Raw genomic sequence first — 25,641 nt, 5'->3', positions numbered from 1 at the left:
AGGCTGGGAGTCTGGAGTTGTCCCAGGAGAGGAGAGGAAGAGTGCATGGCAGGTAAGCAGGTAGATTTCCCTTTTCTCTATTTTTGTTCTCTCCAGGCCCCCAGCAGATTAGATGGTGCCTGCTCACATTGAGGGTAAATCTTCCCTGCCTAGTCCACTCATACTCCCATGCTAATCTGGCCTGGGAACACCTTCACAGACACACCCAAAAATAAAGCTCTACCGGGTTTCTAGGTATTTATTTATTTATTTGTTTGTTTGTTTGTTTTAAAAGATGGGGTTTCACCACGATGGCCAGGCTGGTCTTGAACTCCTGACCTCAGGTGATCCACCCACCTCAACCTCCCAAAGTGCTAGGATTACAGGCGTGAGCCACTGCGCCCAGCTCTAGGTACTTCTTAATTCAGCCAAGTTGACACCTACAATTAACCATCACAAGTGGAGTCTTTATCTTGCTCCTCCGTTGTAATTCACTGTGGTTATACTAGAGCCCCGTTAATGTGATGGTAAGGTATTAGGGACAGAAAATGTCCTGTAATCCTTTGATTCAGTCTCAGTTTTTTGTTAGTCTGAGTACCTGGACTGTGAATTTCAGAAACTTCTTTGCCTGCCTGTCTTCCTCCCCACCTCCCGGCCTCTCTTCCCTCTCCCTCCTCCTCCTCTTGCCTACTTTCTTTCTCCCTTCCTCCCCTGACCCACCCACCCTATTAACTTGGAAACTGGAGGCTTTAGTTTTCAAGTTTTCCTTTCCCTAGGCCAGATAAAGTTTTTTTTTTTTTTTTTTTTTTTAAGGCCAGATATCGTTCTGATAAAGTAGTGTTACTTGATGGAAGGCCTTTGTTACGGAGAACAGAATGTTCCGGGCATTTTTCAAATTGGTTACTTTTCTCTGAGTGCATTTCAACAGGGTTTTTTTTTTTTCTGTCCCCCTGTCCTTAGCATGGGGGATTTATCTTTTTTCTCCAGTCTTCATTCTGAGAACCTGGTGAGGCTCTTGTAGATACAACAAAACTTACGAAAGTATGTCTCCTCTCTACGTGACTGGGCCTCAGGAATTTTAAACTCTCATGCTTGTCTGTAATCAGTCTCCAGCAATCATCAATTGCCATGTTTTTACCAGATTGGCTTCCTCGGCTTTTGCTTCAGTAAAGATGTGATCTCTGTATTTGCCTGCTGCCTTTCCAGTTTTTAGGCAGTAGTTTGCCTTGTGACCTCATTCTGTGGTGGATTTAAGAAAAGTTTTAATTTAGGCCAGGCGTGGTGGCTCACACCTGTAATCCTAGCACTTGAGGGAGACCAAGGTGGGCAGATCATGAGGTTAGGAGTTCAAGACCAGCCTGACCAACATGGTGAAACCCTATCTCTACTAAAAGTACAAAAAAATCAGCTGGGCATGGTGGCGCACGCCTGTAATCCCAGCTACTCGGGAGGCTGAGGCAGGAGAATTGCTTGAGCCCAGGAGGTGGAGGTTGCAGTGCGCCAAGATCGCGCCATTGCACCCCAGCCTGTGAGACAGAGCGAGATTCCATCTCAAAAAAAAAAAAAAAAAGAAAGAGAGAGAGAAAAGTTTTAATTTGTTCAGCCTTTTTTTTTTATATTATGGGGAGGACTTAAATGGCACCTTTCAATCTCTTCACATGTTAGAACAGAAATGGGGTGGTAGATCACTTGTGTTTAGGAGTTTGAGACCAGCCTGGCCAACATGGTGAAACCCCATCTCTATTAAAAATACAAAAATTAGCCGGGCATGGTGGCATGCACTTGTAATCTCAGCTACTTGGGAGGCTGAGGCAAGAGAATCACTTGAACCTGGGAAGCAGAGGTTGCAGTGAGCTGATATTGTACCACTGCACTCCACAGAGCGAGACTCCATCTCAAAAAAATAAAAGCCACCTTAGCCTCCCAAGTAGCTGGGACCACAGTTGTACACCACCAGCTACCATGCCAGGGTAATAATTTGATTTTTTTGTAGAGATGAGGTCTTTCTATGTTGCCTGGGTTGGTCTCCTAGGCTCAAGCAATCCTCCTGCCTTGGTCTCCCAAAGTGCTGGAATACTGGCATGAGCCACCTCACCCAGCCGGTTCTATTTTGCTTCATGTATTTTGTTGGTCTAATGATTTGTTTCTTCTTCTTTTTTTCATTTCCTGACACTAAGGGCAAGTATACGTTTAGGATTTCTGTGTCTTGGTGAATACACTTATAAAAATCATTATTTAATGTCCTGCTTTATGTCTGGCAACTTTCTTTATTCCATAGTCTCTCTCTTCATAATAATATGGCTAGCTCACATTAAAAAGTATTATTTGTGGCGGGGCGCGGTGGCTCATGCCTGTAATCCCAGCACTTTGGGAGACTGAGGCAAGCAGATCATGAGGTCAGGAGTTCAAGACCAGCCTGACCAATATAGTGAAACCCCATCTCTATTAAAAATATAAAAATTAGCCTGACATGGTGGTGCGCACCTGTAGTCCCAGCTACTAAGAAGGCTGAGGCAGGAGAATTGCTTGAACTCAGGAGGTGGAGGTTGCAGCGAGCCAAGATCGCCCTACTGCACTCCAGCCTGACGATAGAGCAAGACTTGTCAAAAAAAAAAAAAAAAATTGCATGGTAAATTTTCCCTATCCTTCTACTTATATTCGAAGAAAATTTCTCGTAGTAGCATATATTTGGGTCTGTTTTAAAGAACATTCAGTCTGGATGGGGAGTGGTGGCTCACACCTGTAATCCCAGCACTGTGGGAGGCCGAGGCGGGTGGATCACGAGGTCAAGAGATCAAGACCATCCTGGCCAACATGGTGAGACCTCATCTCTACTAAAAAATAAAAAAATTAGTTGGGCGTGGTGGTGCATGCCTGTAGTCACAGCTATTCGGGAGGCTGAGGCAGGAGAATCACTTGAACCCAGGAGGTGGAGGTTGCTGTGAGCCGAGATCACACCACTGCACTCCAGCCTAGCAGCAGAGGGAGACTATATCTCCAAAAGAAAAGAAAAGAAAAAAAAAGAACATTCAATCCGATAGGCCTTGTCTTTAATTGGTATGTTTAGACCATTTACCCATTTACACTTAATGTAACTTAATATGTTTGGATATAGATTTGTCATTTTTTTGTTTTCTTTTTGTTCTTTAGGTTTCATTTCTCCCTCTTTCTGGGGTTTCTTGAATATTTCTGAGTATTCCATTTAATCGATTTATTGAGGTTTAGACTATATATCTTTGTATAGGTATTTTAGTGGTTATTGCAGGGATTATAGTATTCATATTTAACTTTGTTTACTTAGAAATAATATTGTGCCACTTCAGGTGGAATGCTGTAGGTTATGCTGTAATCTGTGTTCGCTGAAATCTATGTATGCTGTAGATCTGTGTATGTTGAAAATTGCTTCAGACAGTGTTATAAATTTTGCCTTCAGCTGTCATAAGAAGAGAAGAGTAGTCTATTTATGTAGCTCTTTGTCACTTCTGTTGCTTTTCCTTTATCCCTGAAATTCCAGTTTTCCCTCTGGTATTACCTCCCTTTTTTTTTTTTTTTTTTTAATCAAATATCAAACTTTATTATGAAGCTATAGTAATTAAAACATTGTGTATGGCACAAGGAAGGGTAAATGGAACATAATACAGAGCTCAGTACTAGCCCTGCACACACACATATGTATGGACCATAGTCAATGTTAAGGAGAAAAAAATCCAAGGAGGAAGGGGAAAGAAAGGGAAAAGGTTGAAAGAAAAATATTTGCCTCGGCCGGGCACGGTGGCTCAAGCCTGTAATCCCAGCACTTTGGGAGGCCGAGGCGGGTGGATCACGAGGTCAAGAGATCGAGACCATCCTGGTCAACATGGTGAAACCCCGTCTCTACTAAAAATACAAAAAATTAGCTGGGCATGGTGGTGCGTGCCTGTAATCCCAGCTACTCAGGAGGCTGCGGCAGGAGAATTGCCTGAACCCAGGAGGCAGAGGTTGCGGTGAGCCGAGATCGCGCCATTGCACTCCACCCTGGGTAACATGAGTGAAACTCCGTCTCGAAAAAAAAAAAAAAGAAAAAAAGAAAAATATTTGCCTCTGTATATATACATTTAATCATAGTCAAAAGTACCATAACATTTATGAAATAGAGGGATATAACATGGATAAAACACAGTTCAGTTTTCATACTGCAGGGCCTCTTGTTTAAAAATTACTGAGAATTTCAAGACAGCTACAGTAGAACAGTAAACTAAATACAGGAAAACTTTTCTTTTCTTGAGACAATGTCTTGGTCTGTCGCCCAGCCTGGAGTGCAGTGGTGCAATCTCAGCTCACGGCAACGTCCACCTCCCGGATTCAAGCGATTCTCCCACCTCAGCCTCCCAAGTAGCTGTGATTACAGACACACACCACCATGCCCGGCTAATTTTTGTGTTTTTAGTAGAGATGGGGTTTCACCATGTTGGCCAGCCCAAAGTGCTAGAACTACAGGTGTGAACCACTGCAGTCGACTGACTTTCCAAGCTTATGATTCATGTATAAATGCAAAGTCATATATTCATGAAGTCAGAGCTGCCAAGGAATATTCTATGGGTGTCCTTGTAGTTCAGGGTTCTAGTAATGAACTACTATGAGTCATATTATATTGCTATGAACTTTGTGAATGCGAACTAATATGAAAAAACTGCTGTCCTGTTGGTGTTTTTATTCACAACTATACACAGTATTCTCTGGAATTTTTTGTTATCTCAAATGCACCATTGTAACTCAATATCCAGAAAGTTTCTACTCAGAAACAGTTTCAGGGCATAGTCTAGTTCTGAGCACTTAGGGGAGTACTTTAAATCTTCTTTCATTACCCTAATAAATTTTCTTTTTTTTTTTTTTTTTTTTAATTTATCTTATTGCATTTTAGGTTTTGGGGTACATGTGAAGAACATGCAAGATTGTTGCATAGGTACACACGTGGCAGTGTGATTTCCTGCCTTCCTCCCCATCACCTACATCTGGCTATCTCTCCCCAACTCCCCATCCCCCACCTTCCCTCCCCTATTTCCCCCCCAGTGTGTAGTGCTCCCCTCCCTGTGTCCATGTGTTCTCATTGTTCAACACCCGCCTATGAGTGAGAACATGCAGTGTTTGATCTTCTGCTCTTCTGTCAGTTTGCTGAGAATGATGGTTCCCAGTTTCATCCATGTCCCTACAAAGGACACAAACTCATCGTGTTTGATGGCTGCATAATATTCCATGGTGTGTTTTGCGTTTCTTTTAGAGCAGGTCTGTTGGTGGCAAATTGTCTTAGTTTTTCTTCTTCTGAGAATGTCTTTCTTTCACCTTAATTTGTGAAAGATATTTTTACTATCTTTTTTTTTTTTTTTTTTTTTTTTTTTTGTTTTGCTATCATTTACTTCTCAGAGCTCTCAGATCCTACTCCCTTCCTTGTCTTTTGTTTTAGGTTCCTTTGAGGGATCATGTTCAGAGAGAGGAGACAGTGAATACCTTGCAAGGGGACATTAAACTCCATGAGAGAGATCCCCCCAAACCAGCAATGGTACAAGGGGCTATAGATTCCTGGAGAAAAAGAGATCTTCAGCCCACTCCTTGAAGATCCTGGGGAAGTGACAGAAACCCGAGTAAGGAGGTTATCGGCTGATGCAGCACTCGGGTGCTGGGCTCTAGGCCTCAGCTCAGTCAGGATGCCTGTGCCCATCGCAGCACAGATATACTAGGGTCACCTGACTTCCAGGATAATGAGTGCCTACTGACCTCAGCCAGTTTGATCATTTACACATTTTAGCTTCCTTTTGCCAGAGGAGATTAGCCACATAGGAAGTTGGAAATGAATTGAGGGGTAGTTACTCTGCCGCATTTTAACCTTGCTCTCTGGTTATGATGAAAGGAAGTCTCAGACCAATTTCTGTCCATTACACACGTAGGAATTAAACAGTATTTAATAGGCCAGGCACGGTGGCTGATACCTGTAATCCCAGAATTTTGGGAGGTTAAGGTGAAGAATTGCCTGAGGCCAGGAATTGCCTGAGGCCAGGAGTTGGAGACCAGCCTGGGCAACAAGGCAAGACCCTGTCTATAAAAAATTTTTTTTTTTTTTTTGAGACAGAGTTTCACTCATGTTACCCAGGCTGGAGTGCAATGGCGCAATCTCGGCTCACCGCAACCTCTGCCTCCTGGGTTCAGGCAATTCTCCTGCCTCAGCCTCCTGAGTAGCTGGGATTACAGGCACATGCCACCATGCCCAGCTAATTTTTTGTATTTTTAGTAGAGACGGGGTTTCACCATGTTGACCAGAATGGTCTTGATCTCTTGACCTCGTGATCCACCCGCCTCGGCCTCCCAAAGTGCTGGGATTACAGGCTTGAGCCACCGCGCCCGGCTATAAAAATTTTTTAAATTAGCAGAGTGTTGTGACACATGCCTATAGTCCGAGCTACTTGGGAGTCTCAAGTGGATCGCATTAGCCCAGGAGGTTGAGGCTGTGGTGAATCATGTTCACGCCACTACCCTCCAGCCTGGGTGACACAGCAAGACCCTGTCGCAAAAAATAAATAAATAAAAGCAAACCATAAGCATCAAAGCACCATGGAAGGCCGGGCATGCTATCTCACACCTATAATCCCAGCACTTTGGGAGGCTGATGGGGGAGCATTGCCTAAGGCCAGGAGTTTGAGACCAGCATGGGCAACACAGTGAGATCCCATCTTTGCATACACGAAATGAGAAAAAAAATTAGTCAGATGTGGTGGTGTGTGCCTGTTGTCATAGCTACTTGGGAGGCTGCGTTAGGAGGATGGCTTGAGTCCAGGAGTTTGAGGCTGCAGTTAGCTATGATTGGGCCACTGCCTGGTGACAGACTTAAGATCCTGTCTCAAAACCAAACAAAACACCTTGCAAGAGGGATAATGGATTGGTGGCAACCAAGCAGACGTGGTGGCTCAAGCCTGTAATCCAAGCACTTTGGAGGCCAAGGTGGGCGGATCACCTAAGGTCGGGAGTTTGAGACCAGCCTGACCAACATGGTGCAACCCCGTCTTTAAAAAAAAAAAAAAAGGCCTTCCTTTGCTCCACTAGCCGAGCACATTGCCTCAACCCACCTGGTGCTGGACAGAGCTCCTGACTTGGCTTCATTCACAGGAAAGAGGCTCTCTGGGTGAGCAGATACCTTACCTTGCATAGCCTTATTTTTAGGCTCTGTGCAGGTCATCACGTGATGATCGCTTAGGTTGAGCAAGATTGTACTGGTCTCTTGAAACTGAAGATCACAGGTAATTGCTGAAAAGTAAAAAGTGTTACAAAACATGTGAAACCCTGGAGAATATCACAAGATCTTGGAAGCAAAGCAACCTGGCTGGGAAAAGCAGAAGGTGCACGCCTGTGTCTCGCTTCTGCAGCTTGAAGTTGGGAAATGAAAAGTTGACTCTGTAAGTGTCTGTTGCTGTGGATATGAAATGGGTGGGACAGGCTGCCTCTGATTTTTACTGCTCTGTGTTTACAGCTCTCAGAATTCACCTATTGTCAGATACTCCCTGCCTCTGCCTGCCTACTTGCTGTTTTCCTAAACACAATCTGAAGGGAACCAGGACCTCCTGTCTTTTGGTGCTAGGAAGTAAGAAGTTTAAAATGTAAGAGCAAAGAACAACCTGACTGCATGTTGAGGACAATGGAATATATTTGAATGAGTCTTCGTACTCAAAAAGTTGGTCAAGAAGTAAAAAGGCATCGTTGCAAGTTACCTTGGTCAGCTTCTTTGGGAAGACATGACCATTTAAAAAAATCATTGTAAGTTCCAAGGAGATAAAATAAATTATTATTAAATGAAAGCTTGGGTTGGGCATGGTGGCTCACACCAGTACTTTGGGGGAGGCCATGGTGGGTGGATCACATGAGGTCAGGAGTTCGAGCAACATAGCAAAACCCATCTCTACTAAAAATACAAAAAATTAGCCAGATGTGGTTGTGGGCACCTGTAATCCCAGCTACTTGGGAGGCTGAGGCAGGAGAATCGCTTGGACCTGGCAGGCAGGTTACAGTGAGCTGAGATTGCGCCATTGCACTCCAGCCTGGGTGACAGAGCGAGACTCCATCTCAAAATAATAAATGAATAGGAAAATAAATAAAGTCTTAATTATTGCCTATTCTACTCAGCATATTTATGGTTTTGTTTTGTTTTTGTTTTTGTTTTTATTTTTTGAGATGGAGTCTTGCTCTTTCACCCAGGCTAGAGTGCACTGGCACAATCTCGGCTCACTGCAACTTCTGCCTCCTGGGTTCCAGCGATTCTGGTGCTTCAGCCTCCTGAGTAGCTGTGATTACAGGTGCATACCACCATGTCCGGCTTGTGTGTGTGTATGTGTGTATTTCTAGTAGAGACAGGGTTTCACCATGTTGGCCAGGCTGGTCTCAAACTCTTGGTCTCAAGTGATCCACTTGCCTCTGCCTCCCAAAGAGTTGGGATTACAGGCATGAGCCACGTGCCCGGCCAGCATATTTATCTTTGAACAAAGTAGGTAATATTGTTAAGATCATCTACCTCTAGTTCTATCAATTGCCAAGAAGTTAGAGTTTAAATTTCCAAATATGCTTGTGGAATTGTATCTCTTTTATTCTGTTGAGTTTCTCTTTATTTTGAGGCTTTATTGTTAGATGCTTATATATTTATGATATATCTTTGTTCTGAGTTATCACTATGAGAGGTCTTTGGTAATTAATATCATACCCCCTTTCTTTCTAGTTTGAGATGGAGTTTCACTCTGTTGGAGTACAGTGGCGTGATCTCGGCTCACTGCAGCCTCGGCCTCCTGGGTTCAAGCAATTCACCTGCCTCAGCTTCCCAAGTAGCTGGGATTACAGGCATGCACCAGCACTCCCGGCTAATTTTCGTATTTTTAGTAGAAACAGGGTTTTGCCATGTTGGCCAGGCTGGTCTCATTCTTGATCTCAAGTGATCCAACCTCCTCAGCCTCCCGCAGTGCAGGGATTATAGGTGTGAGTCACTGCGTCTGGCCAATACTGTACCTGTTGAAGTCTATTAATATGACCTCTCCAGCATTGTTGTTTACAATATGCATAGTAGAGGTTACAGCCACTTACTTTTCAAAAATAATGGCTTTAATTGAGATATAATTCAAATACCATATAATTCACCTGTTTAAAGTGTGCAGTTCAGTATACAATAAAATACATGCACAGAGCTGTGCAACACAGTTTCATCACACCCAAAAGAAACCCTGTACCGGTTAGCAGTCACTCTCCATTTCCTTCCAGGTGGGGGTAGCAGCCGTGGAGGTGGGAAACTTCCCCAGTGTCCGTAGCTCCCTTCCAGAATCCTCCTGTTTCTGATTGCTTTCAGGTATCTGCCCTCAGTAGTTGCATTCTGTATTCTATCCAGAGTTTATCATTTTTATACGGGGAAAGGTCAGTTTGGTAGGATTACTGGCCCTTATGTATGTATGCATGTAGGAGACAGAGTCTTGCCATCACTCAGGCTGCAGTGTAATCTCAACTCCCTGCAGCCTCGATCTCCTGGGCCCAAGTGATCTTCCCACCGCAGCCTTCTGAGTAGCTGGGATCATAGATACCACGATGGCCGGCTAATTTTGTTTATTTAATTACTAATTAATTAATTTAGAGACAGAGTCTCACTCTGTCGCCACCTGGAGTACAGTGAGTGGCATGATCATGGCTCACTGCAAACTTGACCTCCCAGACTCAAGTGGTCCTCCCACCTCAGTCTTTCAAGTAGCTGGGAATAGAGTTGTACACAACCATGCCCAGCTAATTTTTATATTTTTCTGTAGAGACAGAGTTTCATTATGTTGCCCAGGCTGTTCTCAGACTCCTAGGCTCAATTGATCCTCCCATCTTGGGTTCACAAAATCTTGGGATTATAAGCATGAACTTTTTTTTTTTTTTTTTTTGAGACAGGGTCTTGCTCTATCATCCAGGCTGCAGTGCAGTGGCACAATCATGGCTCATTGCAGCCTTGACCTGCTGGGCTCAAGCAGTCCTCCCACCTCAGCCTCCTGAATATCTGGGACCACAAGCATCTGCCACCTCGCTTGGCTAATTTTTTGATTTTTTATAGAAATGAAGTCTTTCTGTGTTTGCCCAGGGTGGTCTTGAACTTCTGGGCTCAAGCAATCCTCCTGTGTTGACCTCCCAAAGTGTTGGGATTATAGGCATGAGCCACCATGTCTGGCCTGTTTTTTAATTGGAAATAGAGATGGAGGCCTCACTGTGTTCCCCAGGCTGGTCTCAAACTCCTGGGCTCAAGCGATCCTCCTACCTTGGCCTCACCAAGTGCTGGGATTATAGGCATGAGCCACCACATCTTGCCTGATATGTCTTTCTTCTTCTGAATGATAGTTACATGAATGTGTTTTTAGTAAATATTCCTTGAGTCATATGCTCATGATTTGTGTACATTTACCTTTGAATATATTTCTTCTTCAGTACAAATTTTACTTAGAATAAATGTGTTCAAATTCTCATGTACCTACCTGGAATGTATCCATGGTATATTGTGTATAGATACAGCTGCTATGGAGAGCAATTTGGCTATATCCGTCAAAATTGTTTGTAGGAGGATGAGGATGTAGGAGCATCTGCAGGTGTCTGTGGCCTGGGCTGCTTTGTTGTAGGGCCTGTCTGTACATTCTGGATAGGTGGCTCAGGGGCACATCTGACAGTGTCACAGGGTTAGGTGGACACAAGTTGATGTCCAGGCCCCACCGATGTAGACATCTGATAGACTGCCTGCATTTTGGGTCAGGACCATGAGAAAGATTATTCCCTAGGAAAAGGAGTGAACTGGAGGCAAATCGGCCTTCTCAGAAACCAAACCCCGTTTGTATTCATCTCAGCCTGTGATCTCGACTCAGGCTGTGACTGGGGTGCTGATGCCCATTTCTCTGTAGATGAAAAAAAATCACCCCGAGCACATATTTTTTCTAGTTTTAAGCATATTGACACACAATCAAGATATTCAGGCCCGTGGAGCTGTGATAATGTGAATGAAAGACCTGAGTGGCTCATATTGCTAAAGCGGGCTCCCCAGGGTCCGTGATGCAGCAGTTACCAGACACAGGTTTTTGGGGTTTTTTTTGCTTTTTTTTTTTTTTTTTTTTTTTTTTTTTTAGACAGTTTTGCTTTGTCACCCAAGCTGGAGTGCAGGGTTGCAACCACAGCTTACTGCAGCCTTGACCTTCTGGGCCCAAGCAATCCTCCTGCCTCAGCCTCCTGAATAGCTGGGACTATGGACCCCTGTCACCACACCTGGTTAATTTTTTTCTTTTTTCTTTTTTTTTTTTTTTGGTGAAGAACGGGGGTCTCATTATGTTGCTCAGACTGGCCTTGAACTCCTGGTCTCAAGCAATCCACCCAACCCCCAACCTCCCAAAGTGCTGAGATTACAGGCATGAGCCACCATGCCTGGCTAGAGCCATAGGTTTTGTATAAATTGTGATCCTTAATCTCCAGTATGCAGAGTGTCATTCTGTTGTCTGAGATGCACTGTGGTCTCCTCCATGACCTCACACCCTTTCAGGTGGCAGAAAGTTCATTTTTATCCATTCAGAGGTCACCCAGGGCTATGTCTCTACGTGGCAGGTGTTTCATGTTCTGTCTGCTCTGGCACTCACTGGGCTGTGCTTCTGTCAGTCTTTGGGCCTTGGTTCCCACGGGTCCTCTGCACACAGACCCTTCTGCCGACCCCGTGCTCCGCAGAGCACAGCACTCCCCCTGTGTGGCTCTTTGTTTATTTTCTGCTCCTTGCTGCCTGGACACACCTTGCTGGCCTTTCTCAGCTGGGCACCTGCCCCTTCCTGAATATTGCCTGAAAGAATGAATTCACTCTCATTTCCCCAAAACCTACCTGCAGAGGGCTCGTCCTTCTGTTCCTGTGCCCTGCCTGCCAGGCCCAGTCGTAGCTGCCCAGAGGGCTTTTATGTTTATTATTTGCAACTGTTGGCTGTTGTCCAGGGACTGGGTATCTGAACCTCAGACACCAAGAGCTCCCAGTTTGTGTTCTGCTCTGTCTCCTTCCTGGAGGCAGCAAGTGCAGAATATCCTCCTGCTGCCTGAGTGGGGCAGAGTGAACAGGGAGCAGGAAATGGGGTCACCTCCTTCGGCTGCTCTTTCAGAACCTCTTCCCATCATGTGTGCTGAACTGAGATGCTTTTTCCTTCCTCTTTAGCTTCCCCAGGGAGAAAGATATGTGAAGGACACTCTTTTTTGACCCAGGTTCATGTACTTGTGAGCATGTCTGCATTTTTATTTAAAGGAATGAGATTTTATTTGGGCTTTACTTGTGACACATGTGTTCATGCTAACCTAGCTATATTTATTTCAACCGAATATGCATCTGTGTTACATGTTGGAGGATAATATCTTTGCCATGGGAATAATAATTATTTTTCTTAAAATTGTTTTTAATGTTAAAGGAAATCAGAAAGTGCCTCTCCCAATGTAGCCCACAAGCCATTGGTTAGAGACCGGATGCACAGAGAAGTGGAGACACGGAGGCCAGTACTGCGTGTGTACCCTCAGCACTGCATGTGTGCCGTCAGCACTGTGTGTGTGCCCTCAGTACTGCGTGTGTGTCCTCAGCACTGGCAGGGACCAGTGAGCGGCTCTGTTTAAAATGCCAGTACCCCAACCTTTGTTTCGTTTTGGTTTTGGTTTTGGTTTTTTGAGAGAGGGTCTCATTCTGTCACCCAGGCTGGAGTCTCAGCTCACTGCAGCCCATACAGACCTTCTGGGCTCAAGCGATTCATCCTCCTCAGCCCCCTGAGTGACTGGAACCACAGGCGTGTACCACCACACCTGGCTAATGTTTTTTGTATTTTTGGTAGAGACGGGGTTTCACCATATGGCTGAGGCTGGTCTCAAACTCCTGAGCTCAAGCAATCTGCCTGCGTTCACGTCCCAAAGTGCTATGATTACAGGCATGAGCCACTGAGCTTCCCAACCTTTGCCTTGTATCACACATTTCTTTTTAAACAGTGTGTCTGAGGCCAGTTACGATTCCAGTAAGCTGCACGTGGTGGAGGGTGCCTGTAGTCCCACCTATGTGGGAGGCTGAGGTGGGAGAATCACTTGAGCCCAGGACTGTGAGGCTGCGTTGAGCTGTGATTATACCTGTAAATAGCAGCCTGGGCCACATAGCAAGACCCCCATCTCCAAAAAAAAAAAAAAAAAAGAACAAAACCCAACAAGGATGAGAAATACTTCCAGACATACTGGGGTCTGGAGTAGAGGGCCACTGTGACCAAGCCCCTGCACCAGTGCCCTTGTGTGGCGAAGCGGAAGGTGAGCTGAGACCCCCACTCTGTGAGCACCTCACCTGCACTAGCGCTTTCCCTGGGTATTTCAGCTCAGCCTGTCTTTAACTTTAGCCAGACTCTGATTCTCCAGGAAGGCCTGAGTAACCTGGTGTGTTTACTAACCTTTGCGATAGGCTCGGCTCTTTTCAGACTTGCCCTCCAAGCTGTAAGAGTCACCTAGAGCTAGTCTGAATTGCTTTCTATGTCTCCTTTCTTTTTTTTTTTTTTTTTTTTTTTTTGTTAAAGATGGGGTTTCACCATGTTGGTCAGGCTGGTCTTGAACTCCTGACCTCAGGTGATCTGCCCGCCTTGGCCTGCAAAGTGCTTGGATTACAGGCGTGAGCTACCACGCCTGGCCTCTATGTCTCCTTTCTATTTCCATCCCTGCTCAGCACTTCCGTTTCTCTCTCCTGGATGTAGGATGCGGTGTATGTCTTTCCAGGCCCTCTCAGCCTCGCAAGGGGGTGTCTCTAGACCTGGCTGCGTCGACTTCAAATTTGAGGGCCTGACCAGATGCTGGAGGCTTATGGCCACTCTGATTCAGACAGAAGGACAGGCAAGCATGCCTCTTATCTGTATAGTGCTAGCGTGGCTTGGAATAAAAGCTCTGGAATCCACTTCACTGCTTAACAGGATAAACATGCAATTGGCCTTACAAATCCAGAGGATTATGTTACTTTTTTTTTTTTTTTGGTAGATTTATTTTATGTTTCCTTTTACGACTCTTCTAGAAAAGTGATTTAACTAATTTATATGTTTAGTTTATTGGGAGTCTTTTTGAGGTGAGAGGGAAGGTCTGGCTGTGTTGCTTAGGCTAGTCTTGAACTCCTGGGCCCAAGTGATCCTCCCACCTTAGCCTCCCAGGTAGCTGGGATTACAGGCACATACCACCATGCCCAGCTCATTTAGTCGATTTTTAACTTGAGTTGGAAGAAGGAAAATGATAAAAGGCTTGAGGGAAATAGCTCCTGTGAAAGAAAATGAAATTTTGGTGCCTACCCATCCCTACCACACCAACTAGTTATGCCAAATGGAGAGTTAAGCCTGTGAACTGAGGCATGCAGCTGCCGTTGTTTTTCCCCAGAGAGCTGTAACTTCACAATCCCATGTCACAGTGTTAGACATAAGCCAGGTCCCAGGATGGCAAAAGGACATATACCTCCTGATGGCTTCCCTCACAAACTGCTCACAAGTACATTCCTTGCTAGCCCCTAAACCTTTCAGGATACGTATCTCCTATAAAACCAGCACATGCCCATTGTAACCTTGGATCTGCAAGTCAAGTTTAACTCCTAAAACTGAGTTCTGTTAAATCTCACACTCACAATGTTGATGACAAGCTTACCTTCCTAGGTGTAGAACACACACAAGACAGGATCAGTCACCCTTCCCGCCTGGCTTTCCATTACTTCCTCTTTTCAAACATTTACCTTATCTGATATAAACCACAGGGGTACTGAGCAGTAATTAGAGCCTCATAAGAATGTAACCACTGGCCGCACGAGGTGGCTCATGCCTGTAATCCCAGCACTTTGAGAAGCTAAGGCAGGTGGATTACCTGAGGTTGGGAGTTCAAGACCATCCTGACCAACATGGAGAAACCCTGTCTCTACTAAAAATACAAAATTAGCCAAGTGTGGTGGCACATGCCTGTAATCCTAGCTACTTGGGAGGCTGAGGCAGGAGAATTGTTTGAACCCAAGAGTCAGAGGTTTCGGTGAGCCGAGATTGCGCCATTGTACTCCAGCCTGAGCAATAAGAGCAAAACTTTAAAAAAAAAAAAAAAAAAAAAAAAAAGAATGTTTTGAGTTTCACACATATTGGAAAAATTTTTAAAAAATTTTTTTAAAAAAAGGAATGTAATTTGCCTTCCTGCTCCTACCCCACCCTTGTTTTCCTCTTGCCTGCCCTCATACCGCACATGCCACACTGAGCTCCCAGCACCCTCTTTTGGAAAGGCACGGGTTACAGATGCTTCTGTGGCATGTGTTTTTCCTGGGTGCGTCCTCAGACTTGGCTCAGTAAACCTCTGCTGATCAAGACACTTGGCCTCAGTTCCATTTTTGTTGAACACTTCCTATCTTCTTTTTTCCACGTCTGTTGGGGCAGGTTTATTATTTATTTATTTATTTATTTAATTTGAGATGGAGTCTCATTGCCCAGGCTGGAATGCAGTGATATCACAGCCTTAACCCCTCATGCTCAAGTGGTCCTCCTACCTCAGCCTCCCAAGTAGGTGGGGCTACAGGCACACACCACCACACCTGACTAATTTTTCCGTTTTCTAGACAGAGTCTCACTGTTTTGCTCAGGCTGATCTTGCACTCCTGGCCTCAATTGCTTCTCCTACCGCAGCCTACCGGAGTCCTGGGATTACATGCATGAGCCACTGTATCCACTCCCGTTTTCCTTTAACATGATTTGAACCAAAGTGTTTGGAAAAGAGAGACTAATACCTTTGATACATAGACGCCAAGTATTTCATGTGTTCTTTCCACTGTCCTACCAGTGTTGAATTCACTTCTGATCCACTTTATTTCATTCTTTTGGCTCTAAAAGTTTTTCTCTTTTAGAAGCATACTTGCAGGCATGTGTATGGCAAGCTTAGCTAGAACCTTGTAAATATTATAGCTAGAGTTCTGAAATTTTCCTGACTTTAGACTTTTCCTGTGTGAAAACATTTTTTTAAAAACATGTCAGGGACATTGTGGAGTTGGTTGGAATGAGCGACCCAAACCGGGCTGAATGGATATGTCTGGGGCTCTGAGGTCCCAGTGGGCTTTCCCGGCTGACACTGCTCAGCCAAGCACATTGTGCTATACAACCTCAGGCAATGAAACTGATTTGCTTCCACTCCTGCATGATGAACTGCCAGCCTTTGTTTTGTATGTAAAAGAAAAACTCCCATTGCCTTTTTCCTACCACAGAGCAGGAGAGGGAGAGAGGAAGTGAGACTCAGCCGACATTGATGGAGGGTCCATTAAGAGCCAGGCCCATGCTGAGCAACGGTCAGACAGACAGTGTCTGGGGCAAACATGGATTCTGGATGAGGCTGGGGGTGGGAGCTGTGACCGTGGGTGCCTGGGGTCAGCCTTGGGTGAGGCTGGGTGTGGAAGCTGTGGCCGTGGGTGCCTGGAGTCAGCCCTGGGTAAGGCTGGGTGTAGGAGCTATGGCCGTGGGTACTTGGGGTCAACCTTGAGTGAGGCTTGGTGTAGGAGGTGTAGCCATTTAATTTGCGTATCTTTAGTAGAGATGGGGTTTCACCATATTGGCCAGGCTGGTCTCGAACTCCTGACCTTATGATTGTCCCGCCTTGGGCTCCCAAAGTACTGGGATTACAGGCTTAAGCCACCACGCCTGTCTGACTTATACAGTTGAGCATCTTTCTGTGCACTTGTTGTCCGTTAATGAATCTTCTTTTGTGAAATGCACATTAAAATTTTGATGCTGACAAGTTGCTGTCCATAGACGCTGCCCCAGTTTGTTTCCCATCAGCATATACGAGGCCTGCTTTCCCAGGGCTTTATCAGCAGTGTGCTCGTCTGCTGTGGGCTGGGTTGTGTTCCTCAGAATTCAGATGTTGAAGCCCTAACCTCCAGTATCTCAGAATGTGATTGTATTTGGAGACAGGTTTTTTAAAAAGGTAATCAAGTGAAAATGGAAACATGGTTTCTCTACTCAGCAGAACACTTCTAACACCAAACGAGGTCTTTCCACACCAAGCAGTTCTCCAGTTATCTTCAGACACTACTGGATGTTCTAGAATTTAACCCACTAACTACCTGGAGTTAGTGCAGATCCCACAGGTCCCCTGTGGCTTCCCCCACTTCAGAAGCCAATCACAAGTCCCAGGTTGCCACCTGTGCATCTGAATGACTGACTTTAATGCAGGCGTCCCCAAGACTACCTTTGTGGATTGATCATCTACTAGGGTGGCTCGCAAGGTCAGGAAAGCATTTACATACCCGTTTATTGTGAAGCTGTGACCAAGGATGTGGATGAACAGCAAATGAGGAGGTGGATGGGGCTCCGCTGCAGCCCCGCCCTCCCTGGAGGTTGGGGTAGCTGGATGTTCCCACTCCTAATCCCAGGGTCGGTTCCTTTGATAACCAGCCCCTTTCCTCCTAGAGTCTCTTCAGTAGCATAAATGCTGATATAGTTGAAAGGGGCTTATTATGAATAACAGAAGATGCTCCTTTCACTCCTATTACTCAGGAAATTCCAAGGTTTCGGGAGCTCTATTTCAGGAACCTAGGACCAAGACTAAACAGATACTTCTCACTACACCGCAGCATCACATGAGACCATAAGGGTGGGCCTGGCTCAGTGCAACTGGTGTCCTTACGAGAAGAGATGAGGACACAGTCACATGCAGGGGAGAGACATCTGGAAGCTGCAGAGAGGCCGAAGAAGAAGCTACACCTGCTTTTTGATGAGATGCCTCATCTGAGAGTTCTAGGCTCCGGAACAGAGGGAAGTACATTCTGTTTCAGCCACCCGGCCGTAGTGCCTTTTCATAGCAGCCCGGCCAACCAAGGTGCAGTCTGACAAGCAAAAAGTCCTCTCTCTCAGTGGGCTTTGTATCTCTCCTGATGAGCACAGTGGAGCATCTCTCCACATGTTCAAGAGCCATTTGTAGCTCCGTCTTGGTAATCTAGATTCTCTGCTTTTGGAGGGTGGGGGCAGGGTAAGTTGTTTCAGTACTGATTTTAGGAGCTCTTTATTAAGGGAATTGACCTTTGGTCTGTGATTTACATTAAAATTATCTTCTTGTTTGCTATTTATTTTCTGATTTTATTCTTTCCTATTTAGAAATTTTGACATTTATGATCTCCGTTTAACATTAATGCTGGTCAGTTGTGCCTAAACTCCAAAAGGAGCAGAATATAATGAGGCGTGTCCGACTTTCTTTCCTGTTGTGACTGGGAATTCTGTTTTTAAGTTTTTTCTGGGGTCCCCTTGGTTCACTCGGTGGGGGCTTAAGATTTTATTCTTAGTTTTCAATGGACAATTAGAGATCTCAGGACTCCAAAACTTCTTATGCAAAAGGGAAGGTTAAGTTCAGAGGCTGAGTCATGCCAGGTGTTTCTTCCAAATGAACAACTGTTACTAAGGAAAGGTCAAGGGCCTCAGGCATCTATAAAGGACTGCCCCCACAGATTTTTCATTGGTCAATTCTTTGCTGGTCTCTGTTGATAAAGAGTCAAACTCTGAAAAATACTTGAAGAGATTTATTCTGAGCCAAATATGAGTGACCAAGTCCTGTGACGCAGCCTTCAGAACATGTTGCCAAGGTGGTCAGGTGAAAGGTTGGTTTTATAAATTTTAGGGAGACATAAAACATCAATCAATATATATAAAGTGTACATTGGTTCGTCCAGAAAGGTGGGACAATTCAAGGGGGTAGGGTGAGGGCTTCCAGGTCATAGGTAGATTCAAAGATTTTCTGATTGGCAATTGGTTGAAGGAATTAAGTTATTGTCTAAAGACAGGGAATCAATGGAAGGGAGTGTCTGGGTTAAGATAAGGGGTTGTGAGGCCACATGCAGTGACTCACACCTGTAATCCCAGCACTTTGGGAGGCCAAGGTGGCAGATCACCTGAGGCCAGGAGTTTGAGACCAGCTTGGCCAACATGGTGAAACCCTGTCTCTACTAAGAATACAAAAAAATTAGCCAGGCAGGATGGTGCATACCTGTAGTCCCAGCTGCTCAGGAGGCTGAGGTGGGAGAACTGCTTGAACCTGGGAGGCGGAGGTTGCTGTGAGCCGAGATTGCACCACTGCGCTCCACTCTGGGCAACAGAGTGATACTCTGTCTCAAAAATCAAAGAAAGAAAGAAGGAATTGTGGAGACCAGGATTCCCATTACACTTACGGAGCCTGAAGGTAAATGTCTCTTATCAGAGCTGACTTTCCTGGGTCAGGAAGAAGGCCTGGAAAAGGAAGGAAATTCTCTTCAGAATGTAGATTTTCCCCACAAAAGACAGCTTTGCAGGACTACTTCAAGATATGGCAAAGAAATGTAATTTGTAGTAAAGTACTTCCAAGGCTTGCTGTCTGCCTTGTGATGCTGTGCTAGAGTCAAGCAGGTATCTGGTATCTTATTGCTACAGGAGTCTGCTTTGTCAGTCTTGAGGTCTGCTTTCTGGTCAGTTGTGCCTGAATTCCAAAACGGAGGAGGGTATAATGGGGCAGTCCAACCCCTCGTCCCATTATGGCCTGAATTAGTTTTTCAGGCTAACTTTGGAATGCCCTTGGCTGAAAGAAGGGGAGCATTCAGATGATTGGGGGGCTCAGAATTTTATTTTTGGTTTCCACCTCCCATATGTGAGGACATGACAATTTAGGTCTATAGTCTAAGTCTGCATCCTGAAACTCTACACTGATAATGTTGATTACAAGGTTACTTTCTCAGGTCCAAAACAAAGACCGACTCCCTTCTCTACCTCACCAGAGCTGTCTGCGGAGCTGACTCCTCTTTTAGTCCCTTCTCCTCTTCAGACATTCACCTTACCTTACGTAAAATGTAGATTTACTAGGCACCAGCTCAAGGCCCATGGGAACAGAAACATTTGCCATACCGCCTACCTGTCCCTCTTCCTACATGCCTTCCCCACTTTAAAGGAATGTGTAAATACGAAACCTCCAGAAAACCTCTTCAGAAAAACAGCCACAGATGTAGCTGTTGCTCCAGGTTTCCAGATACTTCGTAAAGCTGCTAATCAGCCCTGAAGGTTGAGACTTCTGCCTCAGTCCCTCATCTTGCTTGTCATTACTTACTGAGATAAAGAGCTCTGTTCCTCCTCAGCTCAGTTAAATCTCCATCTGCTATTTTAATAAATGCAGCTTGAAGACATGTGTTTATTTAAAAGTTCATCCTGTCAAGGGAAATTGCCCAGCAACGATTAGACCAAGTAAAAGTTGTTTTGGGGTGCTCAAGAACAAGAAGTCTGTTTTAGCAAATGTCTTTTCCCTGCACCCAGCTTGGTTCCTGCCAGAGGAAAAACCTTTTTGTGGCTGCTTATTTCATGCCAATGCCATTAGCTTTTGGGTAGAAACGGAGAGAGTTGAGTTTAGGAATCTTAATGTGAAAAATACAGACTCCAGTGTTATGGGATTCAGAACAGCCAGACTTCTCACAAGGACCCGTGCATCTGAAACAAAGACTTGGCCCCTGGGACTGAACGTGACTTCTGATGTTTCCAAATGTTCCACTTCCCATTTTCCTAAGCACCTCAAATATTATATGCCAGAGTGGCCCTTCAGCATAGTCAGGTCCTGTGCGAATCTGTTTTTTAATCTGTCTGCATCCTGCTCGTTCCTTGAAAGCAATTCATTGCTTTTACTATAAGTTGAGAAATAGGAGATGCAGAGTAGAACTAATGAAAGATCCCTTCCTGTGCCTCCATTGTCTTTGGTGTAGAGATAGATGGTTCTGTGGGCGTTATCAGCCCCGTTTGCCTCCTTTATCCTGTTATGTGGATGCTGGTGAGGCCAGACCCCGGAGTTGCCTAGGGCCACTTAGCACATCAAATTGTGGGCTGTAAACAGAGGTGAGAATACGTATGAGTGAGGCCAGATGAGTGTGGGTTTGTCACCACTGCTGGACAAGGTTTCTCGTATACCTTCCACTCTAGCACTTGCCTGTCGTGGCTGTCTGGAACCAAATTATGGTTCTAAGCTGAGCAAAAGCATCACTGTCGTGAAGCCCCAGGATAGAATGCAGCCCCACGCTCAGTGTCAGCATGGAATGCAAGCCCCGCGCCCAGTTGTCACACACTGCTGGCCAACGTGGGTTTATTTGTATAGAATCCACATTTAAAATGAGTTTAACTATTTTCTCTTCAATATGGAATTTAAAAACCGGAAGGGATCTTGGGATTCACCTGATTTCATGCCCTGACTTTACATAAGTGGAAACTGAGGCCTAGCAGGTGTTGATGGAGACAGCTGGAGGTGCTTACTGCCGCGTCCCATCTCCCTTTTCACCAGACATGCCGCTTCATGCTCCTAACTGCTGTCGTGTGGTATTCCATCAGTCACACCTGACTTCAGGCTTGTGAGCTGAGAACATTACTTTTATATGTTTTATATTCTACCAGATTATCTGAGATTTACATAGAGCAGAAATTGAGTAATTGCTTATTCCTTCAAAAAGCTGTTTGTCAATGAAACCTATAGGAAGATGTGATTTTATTTTTAACCTATTAGATTGTAAAAAATATCCGAAAGTTTGATAATGTGCTGTGTTACCAAGAAATGGAGACACGGCCTCATCTGTTGCTGGTGGGACTGTCCATTGGTGTAACTTCTGTGGAAGACATTGTAGCGATATCTGTCCATATGGAAAAGATACACACTCCTGACCTAGGGGCTACACTTCTAGGAATTTATCCCTCAGAGGTTACTTATGACAGTATTGTTTATATTAGCAAAAGATTTTGTGTTAGGCTGTTTTTGCACTGCTGTAAAGAAATATCTGAGACTGGGTAATTTATAAAGAAAAGAGGTTTAATTGGCTCTTGGGTTTGCAGGCTGTATAAGCATGGCACAGGCATCTGCTCTGCTTCTGATGAGGCCTCAGTAAGCTTCCAGTCATTGTGGAAGGTGAAGGGGGTGCAGGTACTGAGAGCAGGAGCGAGAGAGGCAGGGAGATGCCACACGTTTTTAAACAACCAGATGGCTCATGACTCAGAACAAGAGCTCAGTCATGAGGACAACATCAAGCCATTCATTCAGGGTTTGCCCCAGGACCTAAACACCTCCCATCAGGCCTCACCTCCAACACAGGATCACATTTCAACATCAGATTTGGAGGAGACGAACATCCAAACCATAGCAGATTGGAAGCAACCTAAATGTGTATTGATAGGAGGCTGGTTACACTGTCATACACTCATAGCTGGGGTCATATGTGTGCCCATGGGGCATGATGTGCAGGATCAGGGCTGATCTAGGCTGGGATCTCACAGATGTGGTGGCAGAGGGACCAGATGACTCAACTGTGAGAGCAGGAGAACAATCATTAGACTGATTCCAGACCCCATATGGGTGTCGATGGATTTCTTGTGTTGACAGAGCCCTACATGGCAGCCCAGCCATGGGGAAGATGACAGGCTTCCGAGTCAAGCTGACGTGGGCTTCATGTCAGCTACGGTATGCCCTTTGTGACTTCAGGCCTATGACCGAACTTCTCTGTGACTCAGCTTCTTTATCCGCACATGGTAACAGTTCCATGGCATTATTGATATGATGTATGTTGTGTCTGAGGCACAGAACAGGTGGTCAGTAAAAAATAATTTTTCTGAGCCAATAGTGGTAGCTCACGCCTGTAATCTCAGAGCTTTTGAAGGCCAAGGCAGGAGGATCGCTTGAGGCCAGGAGTTCAAGAGCAGCTTGGGGCAACAGAGTGAGACTCCGTCTCTACAAAATATAAAAACATAGTGGGCATGGTGGTGCGTGCCTGTTGTCCTAGCTACTTGGGAAGTTGAGGGAGGAGGATCGCCTGAGGCCAGGAATTTGAGGCTCTAGTGAGCTATGATTGTGCCTCCTGCCTTAGCCTCCCAAGTGGCTGGGACAATAATGGCATGCCACCATGCCTAGCTAATTCTAGTTATTTATTTATTTATTTATTTTTATAGCAGCCTTGCTTTGATGGCTAGACTGGTCTCAAATTCCTGGCCTCAAGTGAATCTCCCCACTCGGCCTCCCAAAGCTCCGAGATTATAGGTGTGAACCACTGCGCCCAACTGAGATTTTGTTTTCTGATGTCTGCATCTGAGGTCTCCAGTTCCCCAACATAACGACAGACTCACAAGGACTGTGGGAGTGATGAGCCAAGAGCTGTGGATGAAACTGATGTATATATATGTATATCTCATAATGTTGCAATAGCATACAAAAACTTGCCTTCTACATAGCTCTGTTCCTCCCCCTTTATGTTGCTATTATCACAAATTACGTCCTTATAAATTTTGTACCCATCAACGTAGATATATAATTACTGTATTGTGCAAATTGTGTATTATTGGTCCTTTATACCAAATGAAGAAGAATGAAGTTAAATACAGAAACTTGATTAATGTTGACTTTTCTGTTTACTGATACGGTTATCATTACTGGTAATTTTCTTTCTTCACGTAGATTTTAGTCTAGCATCTTTTTGTGTTGGCCTGAAGGACTGTTTTTAGTGTTTCTTGTTGGTTAGGACTGCTACTGAAGAACTCTGTCAGTTTTTATTTATTTGAAAATGTCTCAATTTTCCCTTCACTTGAAAAAAAATAGCCTTTATTTTTTAGAGCTGGTTTTGGTTCATGGCAATATTGAACAGGGTGGAAGAGAGATCCCACATGCCCTCCGCTTCTGCCCTGCACAGCCCCCTTCACCGTCAGTGTCCCACCCCAGCCTGGTCCTTTCATTATACTTGATGGACCCACATAGACACACCTTCCCCTCCAGAGACCAAAGTTGATGTTAGGGTTCATTCTTGGTGTTGTACATTCTGTGGGTTTTAACAAACGTAAAATGACATGCCTCCACTATTAGAGTATCATACAGAGTAGTTCCGCTAACCTAAAATTCCTCATCTCCCCCTGTTCATTCCTCCCTTCCCTCCACCTCTGGCAACCACTGATCTTTTTACCATCTCCACAGTTTTAGGATTTACAAGGTCATATACTTGGAATCATGTAGTATGTAGCCTTTCAAATTGCTTTCTGTCACTTAGCAATATGCATTTAAGTTTCCTCCATGTATTTTCTTTTTTTTTTTTTTTTTTTGAGACGGAGTTTCGCTCTTGTTACCCAGGCTGGAGTGCAATGGTGGGATCTCGGCTCACCGCAACCTCCGCCTCCTGGGTTCAGGCAATTCTCCTGCCTCAGCCTCCCGAGTAGCTGGGACTACAGGCGTGCGCCACCATGCCCAGCTAATTTTTGTATTTTAAGTAGAGACGGGGTTTCACCATGTGGACCAGGATGGTCTCGATCTCTTGACCTCGTGATCCACCCGCCTCGGCCTCCCAAAGTGCTGGGATTACAGGCGTGAGCCACCGCGCCCGGCTCCTCCATGTATTTTCATGCCTTCAGAGCTTATTTTTTCTTTCCTCTTTTTATGTCAGATGAGTAATGCGCCAACATCATAACAAGGTTTCAGGCTAGCACATCTCACACATGCATGTGAACACCCAGCTATCGCACTTATGAACTACAAGAGAATCACTCATTTCTTCTTAGTGCTGAATAATAGCCCCTTATCTGATGTACCACACTTGATCTATTCAGCTACTGAAAGACATCTTAGTTGCACCCAAGTTTTGGCAATTCTGAATAAAGCTGCTATAAACATCCAGGTATGGTTTTTGTGTAGACATAAAATTTCAACTTATTTAAGTAAATACCAAGAAGTACAATTGTTGGATTGCATTGTAAGAATATGTTTGGTTTTGTAAGAAACTGCCAAACTCTTCCAAAGAGGCTGCCTCGTTTACATTCCCGGCAGCAGTGAATGAGTTTGGGTTGCTCCTGATTCTTGTATTTGTTGGTATCAGTGTTTTGTCTTTTTGCCATGCTAATGGGTATGTCCCTGTTTTGTTTGTGTTTCCCTGGAGGCATATAATTTTGAGCATCTTCGTATGCATATTTGCCATTTGTATATGTTCTTAGATGAGGTGTTCACATCTTCTGCCCATTGTTTAATTGAGGTTTTTTTCTTATTGTGGAGTTTTTTTGTGTGTGTTTTTGTTGTTGTTGTTTTTTGAGACCGTGTCTTGCTCTGTTGCCCAGGATGGAGTGCATTGGTGCGATCTCAGCTCACTGCAACCTCTGCCTCCCGGGTTTAAGCAATTCTCCTGCCTCAGCCTCCTGAGTAGCTGGGATTACAGGCACATGCCACCACGACTGGCTAATTTTTGTATTTTTAGTAGAGATGGGTTTCACCATGTTGGTCAGGCTGGTCTCGAACTCCTGACCCCGTGATCCGCCCGCCTCAGACTTGGCCTCCCAAAGTGTTGGGATTACAGGCGTGAGCCACCTCACCCAACCTTTTTTTTTTTTTTTTTTTTTTTTGAGGCAGAGTAGAGTCTCGCTCTTGTTGCCCAGGCTGGAGTGCAGTGGCGTGATCTTGACTCACTGCTACGTCCACCTCCTGGGTTCAAGCAATTCTTTTGCCTCAGCCTCCTGAGTAGCTGGGGTTACAGGCATGCACTACCATACCTGGCTAATTTTGTATTTTTAGTAGAGATGGGGTTTCACCATGTTGGCTAGGCTGGTCTTGAACTCCTCACCTCAGGTGATCTGCCCATCTGGGCAGATTGCTTTCTGTCACTTAGCAATATACAGTTAA

The 25,641-nt window shown here is 44.9% G+C and overlaps 1 protein-coding gene and 1 non-coding gene across 5 annotated transcripts in view; one reads left to right on the top strand and one right to left on the bottom strand.

Moving 5' to 3' along the window:
* NINL (ninein like) overlaps nt 1-25,641 on the top strand; it is a 152,331-nt gene that overhangs the window by 16,868 nt on the left and 109,822 nt on the right. The window lies entirely within an intron of this gene.
* Nucleotides 24,413-24,516, bottom strand: LOC116530254. The gene has a single exon (XR_004259906.1). It is a non-coding gene; the product is annotated as a small nucleolar RNA U13 (small nucleolar RNA).

The sequence above is a fragment of the Sapajus apella genome, unplaced genomic scaffold (genome assembly GCF_009761245.1).
Source record: "Sapajus apella isolate SASKATOON/1434 unplaced genomic scaffold, GSC_monkey_1.0 scaffold65, whole genome shotgun sequence".
In the NCBI taxonomy this organism is placed as follows: Eukaryota; Metazoa; Chordata; class Mammalia; order Primates; family Cebidae; genus Sapajus; species Sapajus apella.
The sequence above is the reverse complement of the archived record's forward strand: the minus strand, read 5'-3'. Positions and strand labels throughout refer to the sequence as shown.